The 21,592-nt window shown below is 36.8% G+C and overlaps 1 long non-coding RNA gene across 1 annotated transcript in view; it reads right to left on the bottom strand.

The window, feature by feature from the left end:
- LOC122241532 overlaps positions 1 to 21,592 on the bottom strand; it is a 40,842-nt gene that overhangs the window by 15,983 nt on the left and 3,267 nt on the right. Inside the window, exon 2 of the long non-coding RNA XR_006221733.1 lies at positions 20,697 to 20,823. This is a non-coding gene — a long non-coding RNA (uncharacterized LOC122241532). The remainder of the gene's footprint in view (positions 1 to 20,696; positions 20,824 to 21,592) is intronic.

The following is a 21,592-nucleotide window of genomic DNA, read 5'->3' as shown; positions in this document are numbered from 1 at the left end:
TGCATTGCCTGCAGAGAGTATTTATCTATCATCTGTCTGTCTATCTATCTATCTATCTATCTATCTATCTATCTATCTATCTATCATCTATCTACATTTTATTTTTTCTTAATTTTTTAAATGTTTATTCATTTTTGAGACAGAAAGAGACAGAGCACGAGTGGGGGGAGGAACAGAGGGATAGGAGGACACAGAATCCGAGGCAGGCTCCAAGCTCTGAGCTGTCAGCACAGAGCCCAACATGGGGCTTGAACCCACAGACTGTGAGATCATGACCTGAGCTGAAGTGTCTCAACCGACTAAACCACCCAGGCACCTCCTGTCTAAGTTTTACATTTTAATTCCAGTGTAGCTAACATACAGTGTTGTATTAGTTTCAGGTATACAATATAGTAATTCAATAATTCTCTACATTACTCTGTGCTCCTCATGTGGAGAGTTTAAAGAGAATAACAACACCAGTGAAAAATGGTCTACTTTTTAAAAATCACTATGCACCAGTGATTCTAAATCATGCCAGTGATAAAATGCTTTTTTTTTTTTTGCTCTAAAAGGAATGCGTTAGTTTTTTTTTTTTTTTTTTTTTTTAGGTTTTACTTAAATTCCAGTTAACATTCAGTGTAATATTAGTTGCAGGTGTACAATATAGGGTTCAATACTTCCATACATCACCTAGTGCTCATCACAAGTGCCCTCCTTAATCCCCATCACCTACTTTACTCCTCCCCCTGCCTACCTCCCCTCTGGTAACCACCAGTTTGCTTTCTATGGTTAAGAATCTGTTTCTTGGTTTGCCTCTCTTTTTCTCTTTTTTCCCCTTTGTTTGTTTGTTTTGTTTTTTAAATTCCATATATGAGGGAAATCATATTGTATTTGTTGTTCTCTGACTTATTTCACTTAGCATAATATACTCTAGCTCCATCCTTGTTGCAAATAGCAAGATTTCATTCTTTTTTTTAATGGCTGAGTAATATTCTTGTGTGTGTGTGTGTGTGTGTGTGTGTGTGTGTGTGTGTATTTATCACAGCTGCTTCTTTTTTTTAAAGATACAACTTTTCTTATTTTAGGACAAGAAATGGGAACATAATATAACATTTAAAAGTTACCAGATTTGTAATTTCAAAATAGTTCCATTGATTTCTTATCTATCTGGATGTATTCTCACATAGGCCAACACAGTTTGACTAAAGTTAACTTCAATAAAATGACAAATTACATCTGCATTGAAATAATTGGTGGTTTAATCCTGGAATATCTCCTTCATGCAAGTCCCAAATCAATACCACTTCTTCTTTATCCATTCATCAGTAGATGGATACTTGGGCTATTTCCATAGTTTGGCTATTGTAGATAATGCTGCTATAAACATCGAGGTGCATATATCCCTTTGATTTAGAATTTTTGTATTATTTGGGTAAATACCTAGTAGTACAATTGCTGGATCATAGGGTAGTTCTTTTAACTTTTTGAGGACCTCCATACTGTTTTCCAGAGTAGCTGCACCAGTTTGCATTCCCACCAACAGTGTAAGAAGGTTTCCTTTCTCCACACCCTCTCCAGCACCTGTTTCTCGTGTTGTTGATTTGAGTCTAAAATACTCTTTCTTATAGAAACTCCTATAAATTGAATTTTTTAAATGACCCTTTACCTTTTGGCCTTGACCTGCCTGCCTTCTATACTTATCTCTCACTGACTTATTCCTTCCAGTCCAATTGGACTAACTGTCCAGTGGAGATACTCTGCACATTCCTGCCTCCACATTTTGATTTATACAGTTCCCACCACTTGGAATGACTTGTTCTCTTCTTTTCTTTTATCTAGATCTTACTTTTCCTTTATGGGCTCAGGATAAGCCTACATTTTCAGAAAGCCTTCCCCATCTATTGGATCCCACAAGGATTCCTCCCTTCTTGTGTGTGTAGCTATTTTGGCACGTAGCATCTGCTGTCTTGTATTGTAATATATTGCCCCTCCTCCCTATGTAAATGAGGAGCTCTTTCATGGAGCTGATACTTATTTCCGTGATCTAGACCAGATATAGATTTTGCTGTCATCTGTACATTTGTGCTTGGAGTTCCAGTTATTCTATTTCACTAAACAAACACAACTGGTGGGTATCTTCTATTTTGAACTTAATCTGAGAGATGTATACATTAACTTAAATAGTGTATATAATGTAATATCAATCAACATTTAAGAAATAAGACTTGGAGAAAAGTGACTGGAACCTCCCAGAACTGAGATGAGTCTGGACTGCCCCAGGTTCCATTGAAGAAATTGTTGGGTCATTTTCTGTGGGAGCTGGAATCATTTAATCCTTTCTTTGCAGGTGTGGAATCTAATTCAGGTTTTAGCATGCAATGCATATCTTGTGGATTACATGAAAAATACTGGTCTTTGAACTTAAAATTAACCTTGCATCTATATTCTAACCAGCTCCTGCAAACAGTATACTGTCAATGTTTACCTTGACATTCTAAGAGACAAATAATTTTTTAGTAGGACACATCAGGAAATGAACTACTTAAAATAAATTGAGAAGATCATTAGAGAAAATGTAAAATGTCTTTCTTCACATCTTCGTATTCAATATGTTAGCCTTTTCTCATGAGGTCCTTCATGACAGATCCTGGGATCACAGGCTCAGTATCCAGTAGAGGAACCTTAAAAGTTCTGGGACTCTTAACAGGTGGTCTGGGAAGAAAGAAGCATTTCTGAGCTGAGGTGGCTTCTGCTCAGGAGCAGTTATGGACAGATGGTTTGTTTTCACTTCTCTCAGACTCTAGTGAAGTTAGAACTGGATGTTCAGTCTTTTATCACTTGAGGTAGTAAGGTGAGAACTCTGTCTTATCTCATTACTGATGAGAATCACTATCTTAGTCATTTTGTGAGCCTCGTTCTGGGAGCAAACCAAAGTTTGTCATTACCAAAGGTACAAAGAAAATGTGGTAAGGGAGAAAATGGCATAAATCTGTAGCTGTTTGAAAGACTATTGTATAAAAAATGACTTAGACTTATTCTGTATAAACCCAAGGAATAAAATGAAGAACAATGATAATGGACTTCAGTTCAAAGTAAATAAAACTTTCTAACAATCTGTTGTCCATATATGGAATGGAGTGTTGTGTTGATACTTTGTTTCCCATGATGTGAGATATTCACATAGTGGGAATTCTGTAGGGTGTTCAAGGGTCAATGAATATGAATAAATTAATTCTAACTCTCCTTATCTATAGTCTATAGTTTTTTCAATTCTGCCATTTCTTTTCCCAAATCTATTGATTAGCCGGTCAGAATTTTTCGAGCATGTCAAATTCAAATCAATCAGCATAAAAAATGAATTTTTTTCCCTTTCCTTTTTCCCATTCCTACTCTCATTATTATTGTAGACTCTGGTCTTATCTTTTAACTTCTACCAGTTAGGGATATGGAAGAATAAGCCTCCAAGTAGAAAAGTATATGGTATTAAAATATTCAGCATATAAAAATCATATGGGATTTTGGAAGACTATGCACAGAATTTCACTTTTTTTTTAAGCTTAGAGAAAAATATAGTCTTGTAATGAAGTTTTATGTGGCACATGAGAGGAAAAATCTTGTGCTTTCCTCTCAATGGGAAGCTTTAATCATGTATTGAACAATTCTTTTCCCCAGCCTACATGTCCCAAGGGAGGGATTTAATGGGGGAGGGATTTAATACCCCTTCTATTCAAGGGGTAAAAGAAAATTGCAAGCTTCTTTGGGTTTTTGATTCACATATTTTATGCAGGTGCCATATTGGCATTTTCTTGCAGGACAAGAAAAAAAATAGACTCCCCTCCTTTTTTAGAGTGGGGCTTATAGGCTCTGCAGTGGGGTGGTTTGAAAGTCCTCAGAGAGAGGTAGTACAAAGCCTTCCATATGTTATTCAAACCACTGGTTTTGAGGAAGAATGAAGTGTAATTGTATTAGTCTGTGTCTAATCAAGAAAGAAAAACCACATAATAATTAGTAATTTGAATTGGAAAAATTAAATAAAAAGGATTGTTGACTATAACAGGAAATAAGCATAACGAAAGATTAATTAATATAAAAGGAAGATAGTTCTAAGGAATATAAGGAATATAAGAATGTATATAAGGGATATAAGAATAGTAGACTACCAGTTGTTCTCAACTTGTTTGATTTCTGCTCGTTCCTTTATTATTTCTTTCCTTATGCTTGGTTTGGGATTATTTTACTCTTCTTTTTTTAGTTCTTAAATTGGAAGCTTGGATCATTGACTTGAAATTTTTCTTCTTTTCTAATAGGAGTATTTAGTACTATGATTTTCTCTTAAGTACTAATTTAGGCTCATCCCACACATTTTGATATGCTGTGTTTTCATTTTCATCTAATTTTAAATCTTCTTTAATTTCCTTTATGACTTCCTCTTTCTCCCATGGGCTTGGGAGCATATTGTTTCTTTGTTAGTATTTTGGGATTTTTCCAGGTATCTGTCATTGATTTACAGCTTACTTAATTATGGTCAGAGAATATATTTTACAAGATTTTAATTTTTTTATTTTGTTAGGATTTGTATTATGGCCCTGAATTTTGTCTATTTTGATTAGTATGGAGTTTACTATATATATTTAATTAGTTACCCTATGTTCAAATTATGTTACACAGCTTAATACAGTGTAAGGACCCTGCAACAATATATTCCCAATTCCTTTCTCCCATTCTTTGTGCTATTGTTGACATACATAGTACTTTCCATATACTATAAATACACAATTCACTGCTATAATTTTTGCCTTAGGCAGCTAATTTTATTTTATTTTAGATTATTTTTTTAAGTTTATTTATTTTTAGAGACAGAGAGGGGGAGAGAGAGAGAAAGGGAGAGAGAGAGAAACCAAAGCAAGCTCTGTGCTGTTAGTGCAGAGCCCGACATGGGGCTTGAACTAACAAACTGTGAGCTCATGACTTGAGCCAAAATTGAGTGTCGGACGCCTAACCTACTGGGTCACCCAGGTGCCCCCTTAGGCAGCCAATTTTAGAGCTATTAAAAATAAAAAGAATTTTTTGTTCATCTTAATTTATACCATTTTCAGTATTCTCCATTTCTTTGTATAATTGCAGGTTTTGTGTGGCATTGTGTTCATTTTTCCTGAAGAATTTTCTTTAGCATTTTGTCATAGTATAACCTACCACTAGTCTGCTAGTGATAATTTATCTGTTTTTGCTTTTCTGAAAAAATCTATTTCTTCTTCAGTTTTGAGAGGCATTTAATGGGATATAGGATCTGAGGTTGACAGGTTTTTTTTTTTTTGTTTCCTTTTAATACTTTAAAGATAGCATTCCATTGCTTTCTGGCTTGCATGGTTTCTGACATGAAGTTTGCTGTAATTCTTACCTTTATTCTTCTGTATGTAATACATCTTTTTGCTTTGCATTACTTCAAAATTTTCTCTTTATAATTGGTTTTCTATAGTTTTAATATGATATTTCCGTGTGCGTATGTGTATGTCTGTATGTGTCTGTGTGTGTGGTTTTGTGTATGTCAGTAGCTTTGGAAAATTCACAAACATTAACCTTTCATATAATTCTCTCTTCCTTCTCTCTCTTCCTTTTGGGTTTCCAATTATGTGTATGCTGGATTGATTTTGTCTCACTGCTTTTGGATGTTCTGTTCCTTTTTTTTCCACTCATTTTTCCTCTTTCTGTTTTAGTTTGGCTGATTTATACTGATCTTTATTTATTTGTCTATTGACCTGTAAACTTCACTGCTTCTTTCCTCAGCCATGTTGAATTTACCAATGATTAGTAGAAGGAATTCTTATCTGTTACTATATTTTTCATTTATATAATTTCCTTTTAATTTTTTCTTACAGATTTTATGGCTGCTGAAATTCCCATGTATTAATGCATGTTGTTCACCTTTCTCATTAGAGTCATTAACATTTTAAGCATATTTATTTTAAATTCCCTGTCTAACACTTAGACATCTGGGTCATATCTGAATTTGGTTTTCCCTCGACAGTTTTTAAAAATTGCTTCTTTATGTGTCTTACAGATTTTTGCATGCATAATCTTAATCTTATGTAGGAATGCAGTGACTGTGGTAAACAGAATCTGGGAATAGGTGCCTGGAAATTGTTACATCGTTCACATTGCTCAGTCTTTTGCATGGGAGTTGAGTCAATCTAATTAGAGATTGAGTTGGGTTTGGCCTTTGTTGTTATTAGAGTTACCATGTGTGTATATTTCATAGGGCATTTGCATATTCCTGTTATAGAGTCTTCCTACCAGTAATCATCCTCCAGTAGCCTCACTACTCATTTTACTGTGCTCAACTGTATTTAATAATAGATCTTATTTAATTGTATTAAGTCTGTACCTGTGGTAGTACTAGACTGAGTATGTACTTGTGCATTTTTTTTTCTAACTGATGGAAACAAAACTAAATTCTAGAGAGCTATGCCTGAAATGCAGAAGCAGAAATTTGTTTACATACCCTAACCCCTCCTTCCTTTTTTATCATTCTTGCAGAACCATAGGCACTTTTACCATATGCTTTTCCTTTTTGGTTCATAGTCATGTTGGTTTCTTCTTGGCTTTTTCATCTCAACCTAGGTAGCAGAACGCCTTTGTTTCCTTCCTATTTAGTAGCCTGATTGCTCCTCCTTGTGGACACATTTTTATTTTTATTTTCTTTTTTTTTAATATATGAAGTTTATTGTCCAATTGGTTTCCATACAACACCCAGTGCTCATCCCAAAAGGTGCCCTCCTCAATACCCATCACCCACCCTCCCCTCCCTCCCACCCCCCATCAACCCTCAGTTTGTTCTCAGTTTTTGAGAGTCTCTTATGCTTTGGCTCTCTTCCACTCTAACCTCTTTTTTTTTTCCTTCCCCTCCCCCATGGGTTTCTGTTAAGTTTCTCAGGATCCACATAAGAGTGAAACCATATGGTATCTGTCTTTCTCTGTATGGCTTATTTCACTTAGCATCACACTCTCCAGTGTGGACACATTTTTAAAAAGTCATTCTATTTTCCAGAACTTGTACACCCTTTCCATTTACCAAAGACCAAATATACTTCCTCTTTTCAAGAATTTATTTAATCTATTTTCCCTATAAGAATAGCTAGCAGTGCAATATTTTAAAGTTTCATGTATTTCTGAAAATAGAAATTAGTTAGGTAGGTAGTGAAATAAATGCCCTCTTCCAATATTGAGAGATTAAGCAAGCATCCTGATGTCCTTTGTTCTGAAACAAAGCGTTGGCCATTTCCAGTGTCAATGTCTAATAGAGTCAAATGTGAGCAATTGTCCAGTTTCCTATTACGTTCTCATGTTCACAGAGAGATGCCAGAATTAACACTATTCTACCCACAGTGCTCACTACCAAAGAGAAACACCTTTACTTTTGAATAAAAACAATCAAAGAAGAAAAGTATTGGTTTTGGAAGTTGTAGTAAAATCTTGATTTGGTGTACTTTTTTATTCATGTGGTTCAAAGTATATTGTATGACAAGTAGTTTTTCTTTTCTGAACCTCACCATCAATTTCCTTCTTTGATCATATTTCCTATCTTTTGTCTCTTTTATCAAGGCATTTTTATTAGTAAGGGCTATTATCTCCTTCTTTCTCCTTAAGGCAGTCTGATAGCAATCTCTAATATCCTTTGAATAAATTTCATTCAAGGCAGTTATCAGTAGAGGCAACTGTCCCCTTGTTTAACCAAAATTCATGGTTTCATTTTTGCTTGGGCATCTGAACTATATTAGTAAGGAAGAATTTCATGTTTTGTACCCAGAGTACAAAGATAGTCATAAAGCATTTTTTCTTGTTTGGAGAAGGGTGGTCAAGAATGGGCCTTAAGATACCATAGATACTTTCTAATCCTTGCTTTAATAAATAAATAAATATCTTAGATGAAGTTAGAGATAAAGAGATTTTCCTGGACAATTAGTTATTCTGCATATGGATCTGTGCATTCATAATTTCCCTTTCTAAAAAATATTTCAAGCATTATTCCTGGGACTTCTGTCCCCTATTTTTATCTTACATCATTCAAAGTTTTTACTTTCTGGGCCTATATGTATTATCCCATGTATCAGGGTCAAGAGAGAAGCATCAACTAATAGTGGCTTAAACGGTAGAGTCATTTTAAAAAATATTTATTTTAACAGAGAGAGAGCAACTGAGGGAGTGTCAGGGAGAGAGTGGGAGAGAAATAATCCAAAGCAGGCTCTGAGCTGTCAGTGCAGAGTCTGATGTGGGGCTCGAACCCATGACCATGAGATCATGACCTGAGCCACAATCAAGAGCTGGACGCTTAACCAACTGAGCCACCCAGGTGCCCCGAGACACTTTTTTCCCCTTGCATTTGAGAAGTTTGGAGCAGACAGCATAAAGCTGAATTGGTATTACATAGGGTCAGGAAAAAAATCTAGGCTTCTGTCTCCTTTCCTACCTTTCTTCTGTACAGTCACTATTACCATGTTTACTGGATGCTCCAATAAAACTCCATTCCAGTCAGATAGTAGAAAGGGATAAATCAGGGCAACTACCCTCTCCTTTAGAGTATTTCCTGGAAGATGCCTTCTATTACTTTCACATTCACACAGGCTTGTACCCAGTCACACAGCCACACTTAGGTGCAAATAGAGTTAAGGAATGTCTATGTTCTGAGATGCTGTATGTATTTTGGTAGCTAAAATTTGAGGTTTCTGGCAGTAAAGGCAAAGGGAAGATAATTTTGGCAAACAACCATTGGTGTATGCCACATACCACATTGATATGCACATTTCTAAGAAACATTTCACAGGAGCCAGTCAAATTCGAAACTGAGAATCCCATTTATTTTTACCAAGATGATTCATAAATTCAGTTGCATACCATTCATGTGCTGGGAAAACCTGTGTACCATAATGGTTTTAAATTCAATTCTATTCTTACACCTCAATATAATTAAAATTAATTCATAGCCATTTTTGATACAAGTCCCAAATTATTTACTTGTAAAAGTGAACATGAAAAATATAGAAGTTACTGACTAGCAATACATTAATGTCTCAGTGAATTCTGTAACAGTTTCAGTACATGTGTTCGTGCTGTTAGATGTATTAACCTTTCATCCCATGCTTGTCTTCCCAGTTTTATGTGGTATGGTGTTTACATCCACTCTAGTACTAAAAGTTAAAAATATTCAGGAATCTGTAATAATGAAGGGCATCGATAAGAATTTTTCACACTCAAAATATTGAAGGAAATATCTAATTGAGGATTGGATCCAATTAGAATTATTAACACTACTCTCTATCCCCAAGTTGAATTGTTTGATTCTACAACTTTGTCTTCTTGTTAACAAAATACATGCCAGTTTTAAACATAGCTATTCAAGAGGAATGAGATAAAAATTAGCCTGCAATTTTCAAGGAAAATTGTAATTTCCATATAAGTGCAGTCCAATGCCTTTACCAATATACACATAGTTAGTTTGTTAGATTATAAAAACCTTTCTCCTAACCCCCTTCAGTCTCAAACTACTGACTATTTTTTCTTTTTTCCCTTAGGGAAAAACTCTTTGAAATAGTACTCTGTATTTTATATCCTCAATTACTCTCCTCCCACTCTCTCTTGAGTCCAATTCAATTAGATTTTTTTCTCCATCATTCTACTCAAACTCTATCAATGATTTTTAGGTTTCTATAATCAATGGTAACTTCATAGCATTCATCTTATTAATGTATCTATAACATTGATACCATTGATTACTCTCTCCTTCTGGAAGCTCCTTTTTCTCTTGACCTACAGGATGCTGTACTCTTTTGGTTTTTCCCTTATCTCAGTTTCTTTTGTTAGTTTTTCCTCATCTTCCCAAACCCTTCACACAGAAGTGCCCTAGACCTTACATGTGAATGTTCCTGTCTCTAGGCACTCGTGGTCTTCTCAAATCTCATGGTTTTAAGCACAATCTGTGTACTGATGAATAAATGATATAGAACTGTATCCTGGACATTTGCTCTAAATCTAGGCTCATATTTCTAACTACCTACTTGAGTTTTCAATTTATAAAATCTAATAATCATTTTAAATGTAACATATCCAAAGCTGAGCACCTGATCTTTGCCTCAAAGCTTCTTCCCTAGTTTTCTTGACCTTGATCAATGATTTATTCATCATTGCAGTTGCTGCATCCCAAAGACTTGGAGTTGGTTTTTTGAAATTGTCTTCTCTTATATTCCACATGTAATCATTCAGCATTACCTCTTGGGATTACCTCCAAAGAATACCCAGAATCTACCATTTCTTACCATCTCCACCACTGTCATTATAAACAGCTGTTTATAGCTATTACCTGGAGATTATTTCAGTAGCTTCTTAACTGTCCTCTCTTCTTGTTCTCTTGCCTGCTCTTTGTTTCTTCTTAGCATTTATGCCATTACTGTTCTCAGAACCTGCCAGTAGCTCCCCATTTTTACTCTAAATGATAGCTGAAGTTACTTTGATATTCTCATCTACCAGACTCTTTCTGCTCCCTGGTTACGGAGCACCTGATTTAGTTCTGAGGATGGGGCAAGAGAGAAATGAGCTCCTTTTATAGCCTCCCACATTGCTGGGGAAGTTGGGTTCTCACTTACATACTCTCCCTTTCCATTGCAAGATAAATGAAAGGCTGATGAAGATATTTCTTGGCCCTAAGCCATACCACCTTGGGACATAGGTGACACAAGTAAAGTAAAATTGTTTTTCTTACCCACTCCAATGCATCCAAACTTGTGTTTTTTTGCTCTGACAAAGTGCTGGAACTTCTCTGGAAATCTGGACTTCCAGAAATGCTCTCTCATCCATGAGTAATTGTCTAAAAGTCATTTTTCTTTGGGCCTCCCAGACTGTGGGCCAAGAGAGACTAGAACAAGTTCCTTGCTACTGAGTGTCCACACATGGGACCAAGGTCTGTCTGCCTATTGCCTGATGCATGGATGGATGAGATTCCTTCCGAGTCCCTTGGTGTATGGTGCTGGATCCCACAGCTCCCTCAAAGGCACTTTTGTCTGTGGATGGATGCCAGATATTTATTGTTGGGAGTGTGTAGAAAAAATGAGGGATACCTTATGTCTCAATGATGTTGACATCCCTTCTAACTGTAATCTTGTGTTTGGCATCCTGTGGCTTTAGCCTGTTTAGCATTCTGTGACTTCCTTCTCATCTCCAGTGGTTTTCTTCAAAACTAACTGGGGAAGGATTATTTCTCATACCTCTGAGTAAGAATAGGACAAAACCGTAAGAGGGTAATAAAGAAAAGAAAGATTAGCTCTTCCAACTTGAGTTAAAAATAAACAAAACACTGACTCACTAGAAATTATTGGTAAGAGACTTGCGCTTCGAAATGTCTGCTTTAATGATTCAGAGGCAAATAAAAGTGACTGGATGAATTATCTATTATAGAGAAGATGTTTCACTTGACCCAATTTAGTGTGAATGACCCTAATTGCCTCTTTGAATGTGGGAAGGGCCCATTGCCAAATAGTGGCTCCCAGTTGTAAATGGGTAAAGTTTCAATAAAGGAATTGTTAAGAAAGTCTCCGTGGAGAGGAGAGGTTGAGCTCCAAGTAGGACGTGTTCTGGATAGAAGTAAATTGGGTGTGTGAAAGTTGGTGGTGAGGCCACAAAGGCCATCTATATGAAGCAGAAATTACTTTTGCATGAGCACAATAGCATGACTGAGTGCAAAACCTATAATGCAAAAGATAGTAATTGTCTGAAATGTTTTATTCTTAACAGAAGTTTTATTTTGAGACTATAAGAATTTTTGGAAGGTAAGTAAGTAGATATATTGTTAGAGTGAGGAAGGATTGGATGAGTCCTTAGTCCTAGCTCTCCCACTAATTGGCTGGTTTCTTGGGTCATAGTTTCGTCATCTATAAAATATAAGAATAATTGTGGAAGTCCCTTTCAGCTTAAAAAGAATCTATAAATCAACAATGAATAGAGTAAGAGTTGCTCCAAAACCTGAGATGGAAGAAATACCATGGAGCCTTTTTTTTTTTTTTCTGGATAAAATGAAAATCTGGTTTATTTATTCTGCATATGCCAGACATGTGCTCAATTCTGGGGATAGTCTTGGAAAAGAAGGCAGACAGGTCTTGCCCTCCTGGAACTTTTTCTTACTCTCATTTTCCAAGGATTAATTCTAATGTCACTCATTTTTTTCAGGTCCTGCCCTATCTCTTGGGCTATTCCAAACCTTGTGATTTGCACAGTCCAGGAAAAATAAGAGCAATCCCTGGCTCTCTGATCTATCACAGATTGCTATTGCTTTTTTTCTGATTCCATAATATATTTTTGAAAGTGTCTGGCTCTGCAGGTAACATCTCCTCTCAAGAGCTAAGTGTTCCAGGAACTTTGGCCATGGCTCTATTTGCCTCCTCCATTTCCATCGGAACTCAAGTAGCTGTCAATTACTCAGATCCTGTCCTTTTTGAGGTGTTATGAACAAGTAAGCCAGTGTATGACACTCCACAGAACCCCACCTTCATCCAACTGCCCAGTCTCTAGGAATCAAGCTACTATGAGGCTTTGAAAGACTACCCTGATCAATGCTCAAGGCTATAGCTTCCACCGTGTCCTACTCTGGGCAATGTAGTCCTTATCTTCTTCAGGCCTAATTCTGCAAACCAGCGAGACAAGGATTGAATTTGACTCACAGATAGGTTTGTTCTCCAATTATCTAAAGTCTCCATCCTGCCTTTTTGTTCCCAACAATAAAACTGAACATCTGTGTTCTCATTCTTTTCCTGTTCCTTCTCTTATATTTTTGGTTTAAGTGCACAACCTCTAGAACAAGTTTGTTCGAGTTTGAATCTAAGCTCCACCACTCACTAACTATGTGGCTTGGTCAAATCATGTAACCTTTCTACATTTCAGGTTTTCATCTTTAAATTGAACATAAATAAAAGACACCTATCTCATAAGTGTATGTGTTGCACTTAGAACCATCACTAGTACATAATAAGTACTTTGTAGGTGTTACTACTTTATTTATCATTGCTTATTACTTATTGTTATATTATTACTGACCTGGCTCTTATAGGTATTTGAATGAGATCAGTAGACTAGATCTTTTAACATAAAGGCCATAATGGCTTCCAACTATTGAACTATTTCTTCAAAGTAGTTCTATACTCCACCATAGCCTATCAACATTTTTGGCCTTTAACAGAACAAAAAATGTTTAATTATCTTCTTGGCAGTAAACAAAAAGGTCTAATGGACTTTTATTTTTAGGGAGGAAGAGTGTGTGGAGAAGTATCTTTCATTTCCTTTGGTATTAGATTACTAATTTTAAATCACCCTATCACATTTTAACAGGCCAAAAAAAAATTTGCCCAATTTCTAACTCAGAAGTCTGTACAGATTTTCTTACTCTGCACCTTATTTAAGCATCACCAGGAAGATGTTTCTATTGCATTGAGGAATTGGCTAAATTTCCCCCCCTCCATCTGCTTTCTAGCACTTGTGGCTTTTTATTTCATATCACTTATAATTCAATGTAATTTGAGTTGCTTCTTGAAGTCTCAGGCTTAACTTGTTAGCTTGTCAGTCATCCATTTTCTGTGATGAGTCAAAAATATTTTTCACCTGGTGAATAAAATATGGATATTTCATTTCATCGAACCATTTCAAGTTTCTAACATTGAATTGTTGATGTCTTGAGATTCTTTGCACCTGCTTAATTTTGATACACGACCTTTACGTTGCTTTGAAAGTCAAACTTCTAATGGGGAAGAATGTATTTTAATGTGCATATTGGCATGTTTCATAGGTTCAAAAGTGCTTTCTTTTATGTGCAGAGAATGAAAATAAATGATCCTCTGACAGCCTGTCAGCCAGAGTTTTATTAGCTGTGTCTGACCATGTCCCTTGGGTGGAAATGGCAGCCAAGAGCATCTGGGTTTTTATTTATTGTTAGGACATTTTGTACACGTTGTGGGAAGACCATAACCTTGCTTCTTCTTGCCTCAACTCTTGAGTAGATAAGTCCCTGCCCCTGTGGGGGGAATTGGGAAGGAACTTTCTTTAAGACTGTGCCTTTACATGCACACCTTTCCTCATGTGAGGGCCTGCAACTCTAGAAATGTGGAGACCTGGGGCGGGGCTGAGTATTGAAGAATTCAGGGAAAGGGGACCTTTTTATTATGTCTTAGACTGCAAACTTCAGTGAGATATATTTGTCATTGCAGTGGTTATACTTGTTAAGTAGCCAGGACTGGAGACTAAGAAGAACAAAAGGAAAAAAAAAATTAACTATGTTCTAAGAATTGTATTTAATGCTTGGCAGGTATTGTCTCTTTTTATTCCACAATAATTCTATGAAATAAGAACCAATTTTATGCCCATTTATTTACTATTTATTTTTAATTTTATGCCCATTTAAAAGGTGAGAACATTTAGGATCAGACAGGTCAGGCAAAGTAACTTGTCCAAGGTAACATGTCTGGAAACAGAAACAAAATTAAATATAAGTTGATTTATTATAGGTCACACAGCGAGCAAATTAAAAGCCCACTTGTTCTAAGGACTTTACTATGTTATGGAAAATTTTATTTTATTGATCATTTATGATAGATTTATAGAGCATATAAAGTTGCTAAGCTATTTTTAAGGAGGGTTTTTTGTTTGTTTGTTTGTTTGTTTGTTTGTTTTGGTCAAGGCTAGCTGGATTTCTTTCTTTGTTATTTTTTTATTAGAGAATTCAAGAAACTCTTTTTTGTTTTGTTTTATTAAACTATAATTGACATACAACATTATATTTCTTTCAGGTGTACAACACAGTGATTCAACATTTACATACATTACAAAAAGATCACCTGGATAAGTCTAGTTACCATCTGTCACCATACAAAGTTATTACAATGCTATTTACTATATTCCTTATGCTGCACTTTATATCCCCTTGACTTATGTATTTTATAACTAGAAGTTCGTACTGCTTAATCCCCTTTATCTTTTTAGCTCATCATTCCACTCCCTTTTCTTCTGGTAACCACCAGTTTGTTCTCTGTATTTATGAATCTGTTTCTATTTTGTTTATTTGTTTTGTTTTTTAGATTCCACATGCAAGTAGAATCATATGATATTTGTCTTTCTCTATTTGATTTATTTCACTTAGTATAATACTCTCTGGGTTTATCCATGTTGTCACGAATGGCAAGATTTCATTATTTTGATGACAGAGTAATAGTCCTATTATATATATACCACATCTTTATCTATTCATCCACTGATGGATTGTCCATCTATTGAGGGACACTTAGGTTGCTTTTATTTATTTACTTATTTAAAAAAAATATTTTTAATGTTTACTTTTGAAGGAGAGAGAGAGAGAGCGTGAGCAGGGGAGGGAGGGAGGGAGGGAGAGAGAGAGAGAGAGAGAGAGAGAGAGAGAGAGAGAGAGAGAGAGAATCTGACCAGTCTCCAGGCTCTGAGCTCTCAGCACAGAGCCCGACGTGGGGCTTGAACGCACGAGCCTTGAGATCATTACCTGAGCCGAAGTTGGAAGTTTAACCAACTGAGCCACCCTGGCACCCCATTTAGGTTGCTTTTATATCCTGGCTATTGTAAATAATGCTGCAGTGAACATATGGGTACATATATCTTTTTGATTGGTGTTCATTTTTTTGGATAAACATTCAGTGGAATTGCTAGATTGTATGGTAGTTCTATTTTTAATTTTTGAGGACCCTCTATGTTGTTTTCTATGGTGACTGCCCAATTTACATTCCCAATCCGTCAAGAGGGTTCTCTTTTTTGCACATTCTCACCAACACTTGTCTTTTTGATAATAGCCATTCTGACAGGTATAAGATGATACTTTGTTGTGGTTTTAATTTTGCATTTTTTTGATGGTTAGTGGATGTGTCTGCAATGACTTTAAAAGCAAGTAAAATAGTTCTCCCTATTTGTGGCTAAAAACTATGGTAATATTGATGAATATTGCTAGTTAGGCTCTGGTGAATTATCTTCTTCAGGTAGTTGGGATTTAGTTTGAGAATTCATGGAGAAATGAGGAAGCATAGAAAACTGCTTTCCAAATTTTACAATTAAGTTAGCTTTATGGAAAATTGGAACATTTCCCAAGATTCAACAACTATTCCAGGACCCAATAGCAATTCTTGTGATGTATTTTGTCATCCACTGAGAAAAGGGCATCTGTGAATTCTAGCTGTGGGCATCCTGGTTGAGTTATGACCAGTATAGCAAGGTCACATGGTAAAAACATGACAACTTTAATAGAAGACATTACCTGCTATTGCTTTCCTCACAGGGTAGTGCGGTGGGGGGAAGGGCATGGTAGGTACTTGGATACCTCCACAATACTGCTCAAATTTGCAGTACAAACCTCCAGCTATATGTTCAGCTACATTTACTGTAATATCTGTAAAATCTAGAAATGACATACAATTTTGCACTAAAATCATTACAATTTGGATTCTCAAGAATTGGTACAGTTTCAACTTCTAGTTGAATATAGAGATAGAGGTTATTTGAAGGCTTAGCAATTTTTTTTTCTACTTAGATTATTTCTAGGTATACCTGCTACTTAAGAATCCAGTGAACCTTCACCTCTAGCTATAGCATCAAGTATCTCATTTAATCTATACATCTTGCCTGTAATGGACTGAATGTTTATGTCCTCCCAAAATCCATATGTTAAAACCTCAACCCCACAAGGTATTAAGGCATTAAGAGGTGGAGACTTTAGGAGATAATTAGGTTATGAGAGCAGATCCCAAGTGAATGACATTAGTGCCTGTATAAAAAAAGAGACAAGATCCCTCATCTCCCCTCTATGTGAGGTCATGGCTACCAACCAGAAATGAACCAGAAACTGGGTTCTCGCCAGACACCGGATCTGCTGACACCTTTATCTTGGATTTCCCAATTTCCAGAATTGTGAGAAATAAATTTCTGTCATTTGTAAGCCAGCTAGTCTATGGCATTTTGTTATAGCTGCCAAACGGACTAAGACATTGCCCTAGAACTAGTCTTTCCTCCAACACACCTTTACAGTAATAAGAATAGTGGTTTCAGAATTATTTTGTTACTAGCTTCTTGATTTTATGTAAGTTTACTTAAAGTTTCTGAGCCTCAGAATTCCTATAGTATTTAAAATGGGGTTAATATTTTTTTTACTTCATTGTAAAGCAATTATTAATAAGGCTTAATGAAAAAAGCTTGTAGAATATATTGTATTTGAATCATTCATTGAGTAGTGTCTTGATCAGAGAAAGGGTTAATTGAATTATATTGGAATGAGTTTAATTTAATTTACAGTGATTAGAGAATAATTTTTCCTCTTTAATCCTCAGATTTTGAGATCCCTAGCCATCAGAAACTCCTGAAAACTTCATTTCAACTAGATCTAGTTAGGCATGAAGGAGAAGGAAATTATCAAAAGAAGAAGTGACATACGGGGCGCCTGGGTGGCTCAGTCATTTGGGCGTCCGACTTCAGCTCAGGTCACGATCTCGCGGTCCGTGAGTTCGAGCCCCGTGTCGGGCTCTGTGCTGACTGCTCAGAGCCTGGAGCCTGTTTCGGATTCTGTGTCTCCCTCTCTCTCTGACCCTCCCCCATTCATGCTCTGTCTCTCTCTGTCTCAAAAATAAATAAACGTTAAAAAAAATTTAAAAAAAGAAGGAGTGACATAAGCAATCCCCCTTTCCTCACCTGACCTATCAAAGTTCTCTTGAGATTGAAACTGTGGCTCTCAATAGATTCCTTGAGTTGCCTAGTGTCAACTGCTACCAGCAATTGTGCACAACGGGACTTACCATCAGTGACCATGACGTTTAGCACTTGTGGAATCAAAGCACACCACAGGCATAGGGAGACACACGCTATCTTTTCATTTTGAGGAGCACCCTCTTCTGATTGAGAACAATATGCATATACATTGATTTCTTCTGGAATAAAAAAAAATTTAAGACCAAAGACTTTCTACACATGAAGGTAGAAACAGAGTGGTGCACAGTGCTCTTGGGGTGAGCAGCACATTCCATCTGTGATTATTATTTGGGCTGAAGTATGTTAAGGACACAGGATGTGCTTTAACATGGGTGTGTGGGGGCTGAATATTCAAACGGGAATAAATCAACAGCCTGCTGCTAACGTATTATTTAAAAATAAGTATTTCACAATGTACCAGCAGAAATATTAAAACCCAATCTCATGATAGGAGCACGGAGATTGGGCTTTCTTCACTCTCTTAATGATTTTATTCAGAGAAGGATTATCTTTTCTTTGTTTCAAACATCAGTGATTCGGCAATTACACAGGCTCTCTGCAGGCGGGGGTTGAGACAGAGAGAGAGCTGGGAAGGAGAAGTGCTTTGAGCTGGAATGTGTTATTGAACAGATTTAAAGGTATTTTAATCATAGGCCTTTAATGCTATTTTAGAACATGTGTGTGGCTCCCTAGCTTATCTTCTCCCTTCTGCTGCAGCTGCTAAGAAATAGGCAAATTGCTCTCAGAAAGACGAATACAGTTTATTTTTGGGTCCTGCATTTTTGATTCCAAGTGTTATGAACGAGCAAGTTCATAGAAACATGTGCCTAGACTGTTGGGATGAGCACTGGATGTTGTATGGAAACCAATTTGACAATAAATTTCATATTAAAAAAAAAAAAAAAAGAAAAACATGTGCCTAGAACAGTGCCCTGTGATTAGAGACCTCTGTCTTGAAGTGCTTCCTCCTCTCTTCAGATGGACTTAGCTTCAGACACTCATGACAAGTAGCTACCTGTGCAGGTTCAGCTCATTGATTTGCCACTGCCTTTATTCTCCTGAAATATGACTTTCTATTCATGCTATTCTGGTTTCTATTCTACCCTGTAATTTGTGCAAAAAGAAAAGTATCAGACGTGCCTGCTTAACAGTCTCTATTGACATTTTGCAGAACAGAACAGATTGGACCTATTTTCTTCCTGCATTCAGTTTAAAGTATTTGAACCTTTCTAACAGCTGTGAGACAATATTTATTCTTAGTCAGCAACCGATTTCATGAGTCTAAAACCATGTAATGTATGTAACTGCGTATTAAACCATGCAGAGCTGCCTGAGTGATGAGTTGGAACTTCAATAGGAGATCAAGTAGGCTGCTCTGAAAGGGATGCTTTGGGATGGTGGGATGGGTCAGACTGTACTTCAGAAATACAACAAAATGGTTCAGGAAGAAGCCAAGGATTTCCATTTCAAGAAAGACCAGTCAAACTCACAGGCAGGGGGAGTATTTGCAGAGTTTTACCTGTGATGGTGGTAGTAGTGGGGGTAGAGTTGTGGGAGACGATTAGAGAGGGAGGGAGGCAAACCATAAGAGACTCTTAAAAACTGAGAATAAACTGAGGGTTGATGGGGGTGGGAGGGAGGGGAAGGTGGGTGATGGGCATTGAGGAGGGGACCTGTTGGGATGAGCACTGGGTGTTTATGGAAACCATTTGACAATAAATTTCATATTAAAAAAAAGGAAGTAGCCATTTGTGTGTAAATTTCATAGGATATCGAATAAACTTCAGCCAGTTCTGCTTGTCTTTTAATTATTCATAAAGGGCCACAGGGAAGGGTTGGGTTGTGAACCTTTGGAGTGTGTGTATAGAATCACTTTGGGAGCTTATTAAAAATGTAGGATCCTGTTTGCATCCTCTAGACTTTCTGGTTCAGAAGGTCAAGGGTGGAGCTAAGGAATTTGCATATTTAATAATCACAGGTAATTCTGATGCATGTAACTTAAGAAACATTGTTAAAGATTTCAAAAGAAGAGTGGAGGATTTAGTATTCTTATTGCCCATGATTGAAACTCACCACTAATCCTCAAATATTCAAGAACTAAAAGCAGGGAACAAAACTGACTTGAATACATTGTTGTGCAGTTTAGTTGTAAGTGATGGGGATGGTAATCAGCAGTTTTTAATTCCTTACTGTGTGTCAGATGATTGAAACCGAATAAATTTTATATAATCTTTATTATAGCTCAGTAAGTCAGTTAACATTACATCATTTTACAGGTAGTAAAACATGCTCAGAAATGTTGAGTAACTTGTCCAAAATGACATAGTAATTACCAGAGCCCCTTAGGCTTCTCACTCTCCTCATTCTGCTCAGGAAAGTTTATCATGACTTCTATACCAGAGTCTCTATACCAACAAATCTTAAATCTGTATCTGCAGCCTGGATCTCTCTTGAGTGTTCTCCAACCATCTATCTGTTGGCCTGTTGGAATCACCTGAAGTTCTACACATTCTCAACTGTACTTGCCATCTTCCTCCCTATATTTTTTTTCTCCTTTACTGTCCTCTAGTTCAGCTAGTAGGACCCACTATCTACCTATTGGTCAAGCCATACATAATGGGGTTCTTTTGATCAAAACACCCAAATATCTCCTGATCCGATGATCTTCTGCTGGTCCTCACCACTAACCTTCTAGTTCAGGCCAGAATCATCTCTTGCCAAGTGTATAAGTTAGTGTTTGCTGCACAATACAAAATTTCCCATAACATAGTGACTTAAAATAGAAATCATTTTACTTTACTCACAATTATGTGTGCCAGCTGTGTAGTTTTTTAGGTCTGGACAAGTTTGGCTAAGCTCTGCTGGGCTTACTCTTGTGTCTGTGATCTGCTGAGATCGCTGGTGGCTTAATGACCTACCATGGCCTTACTTACATATATGGTGATGGACAGGCTGTCAGCTCATGGCTGTATGGCTTTTGACCAGGGTGCTGGATTCTTTTCCATATGTGGCTTTTCATTCTTCAGCAGGCTAGCTCATCCACATGGTGGTCTCAGTATTCTAAGTGCAGTAAAAGACAAGAAGCCCCGATGTACAAGTATTTTTCAGGCCTTTGAGCTGTATTTGTTAATGTCATCCAGAGCCCCTGACTCACTGTGGCAAGACACTGCCAAAGGTTGTGGATAGAGGGAGAGGAATATTTCATAGCCATTTTTGCAATCTATTACACTGGGACTTTGTAATAGCTCCCTAATGGTTTCCTTACCACCAATCTTGCCTCCTCCAATCCTTTTTTCATCCAGCAGTCAATGAATGGTCTATCATGTCAGCACTCCTCTCACTTCACTGGTATACCATTGTTTTGAATGTTCTAAAGCCCTAACTCCTTAACATGACTTAAGGTACTCCAGGATTTATATTCTATCTACCCCTTCGAGCTTTGACTCTCTCCCTATATTCTTAATTTCTTGTGGTTACTCAAACAGCCAGATTTAGTGTTTCTTAATCAGAGAGCATATGTGGCAGTAGGCTCTCATTAGTGTCCTTATCTTTCTCCACCTGAAAAGCACATTCTCATTTCCCTATCTTCCTGACCCTCCCTTATCTATGTAACATATCTATCCACTAGTCTGAGCTTAAATATCTCTTCCTCAGGCTTCTGTGGACATTTTGAATAGTAGCACTTAGACTTCACTGCAGGTAAGTGTTCAAAGTCTGCTTTCCTGTGAGAGTAGAAGCTCTGTGAAGTCAGGAACCATGTCAATTTCATCTCGTACTAACTCTCTAACATGTAGCACCATGCCTGGTACATAGCAGGTGCTCAGTAAAT

The sequence above is a fragment of the Panthera tigris genome, chromosome C1 (genome assembly GCF_018350195.1).
Source record: "Panthera tigris isolate Pti1 chromosome C1, P.tigris_Pti1_mat1.1, whole genome shotgun sequence".
NCBI lineage: Eukaryota > Metazoa > Chordata > Mammalia > Carnivora > Felidae > Panthera > Panthera tigris.
Note: the sequence above shows the minus strand (reverse complement) of the source record. Positions and strands in the feature narration are given on the sequence as shown.